The sequence below is a fragment of the Bremia lactucae genome, linkage group LG6 (genome assembly GCF_004359215.1).
Source record: "Bremia lactucae strain SF5 linkage group LG6, whole genome shotgun sequence".
Lineage (NCBI taxonomy): Eukaryota > Oomycota > Peronosporomycetes > Peronosporales > Peronosporaceae > Bremia > Bremia lactucae.
Genome location: NC_090615.1, coordinates 309,915 through 311,843, shown reverse-complemented (window position 1 = coordinate 311,843; position 1,929 = coordinate 309,915).

Here is a 1,929-nt window from a genome sequence, read left to right as displayed (position 1 = left end):
ACGTGTGATCGATAATCGCTTCATCCTCAAAGCGTTGAGCCTCGTTAACGCTTTTAGCATCAAACTCGCATAAGATACCTCTGAGAGGTCGGTCATAAGGCGTAGCTTTATTGACCACTGCTGAACGTGCAGGGTCACTAGGGCAAGTTTCTGTCGTTGGGACGATACCCTCAGGGTTTATCGTCATATTGACGAAACTATGTCCCTCTTTCGCACCGAGCATATATGAGGGGCCCTCCCCCACTAAGACTCGGACTGCGGACAAACGAGACTGGCGTCCGAGAATAGCGCAGTCCGTTAATATAAAACGGTGTCTCATTCGTTCTGACGTGGACACTGTTATTTATAGCGAACTCCATAAAGTGCAATTGCCTGCTCCACTCTTTCGGAGTCGCTATTGTGCGTAAGACATCCGCCAGACCCGATTGGCACGTTCTGTTTGGGCATCGGTCTAGGGACGATCTGCGGTCGACATATGGAGCTTGCTACCAAGCAGCTCAAACACATGTCGCCCGAAATCAGACGTAAAACGTGGATCCCGGTCCGATAATAAAGACTCGGGCATCCCGTGTAGTCGGCAGACATGACACAGGAATAAGAGAGCTGCCTCCTTGCCTGTTATCGATGTCTTACATGGTGCTAATTGCACCATCTTACTCAGTCTGTCTACAAAGACGACTAGCCCTGTCCGACCCTTATGATCAAGTGTCATGCCAAACATGAAGTCCAGACTTACTGACTTCCAACAATCCGTTGGAATCGGTAGCGGCTTCAGAGGCGCTCTGCTGGACGCTGCAGGCTTAATGCGCTCACACTGTTCGCAGGAGCGAATATAGTTGGCCACCCATCTATATAGGTGTGGCCACCAAAATTCCTCTGACACTCGTAAGAATGTTTTTTCACGGCCCAGATGCCCACTAGATGGCGCATCGTGGAGCTCATCAAGGATCGTCAGCTTGAGATCTGTGTCATGAGGCACATAGGTTATCAAAAGATCACAAGGCGACACCTGATGCCATAACAGGCCATCGCTGTAGCTAAAGCGATTAGTTGAGCTTTCAGGTGTGACGGAAGGGAAACTTTTCGTCCACCGAAGTGATCTAACAGCAGGCGACAATGGTCGTCCTGACTGTAGCTCTCATTTATTTCAGAGGCCAATGAGCTCGTCACGTGTTATGCCTTCATGGCTGCCAACGTTGACGGCTGAAATTGTGCTTTAGCACCAGACACAGACACACTTTCCTGGTGTCAAACCTCGAAGTTTGGTCTGCGCGATAAAGCGTCAGTCAAGACATTCGACTTAACCGGCTTATATTCAACTTTGAAATTGAATTCAGAGAAGAATGTAAGCCATCATGCTATTCTAGGCGAGAGGTGCGGTGAGCTTATTGCGGTCCGCAGTGATGCGTGATCCGTATAAACCACAAATGGTTCGGTGCCCAGTAGGTGCAGACGAAAATTGACAAGAGCATACTTATGTGAAAGTAGCTCTTTGTCTTGAACGTGTTAATTCAGCTCTGCGGCTTTTGATAGGCGGGACTGAAAAGAAATGATACGCTCAATACTGTCGTCATCTTTCTGCATGAGCGCGCTGCCGATTGCAAAACTAATCGAATTGCAGACGACGCTCATCCGCGTCTGGCAATGCTAAGACTGGTGCCTCTACAAGAGACTGCTTCACTGATGAGAATGCATCTTCTTGTTCTTTTAACCAAACCCATTCTGTGTCGTTTTGAAGGAGGTCAGATAATGGTTTAGTTTGCTCAGCATAATTCTTGCTATACTTATGCAAGTAATAAGCGAGCCCTAGGAATTGGCGCAAATCCTTCACATGCCGTAGGATTGGCCATTCCGTTACTGATTTACCTTGTTTGGGTCTGCTCGTACACCATGTGTACCTACGATGCAACCCAGCACAGGTATCTCAGG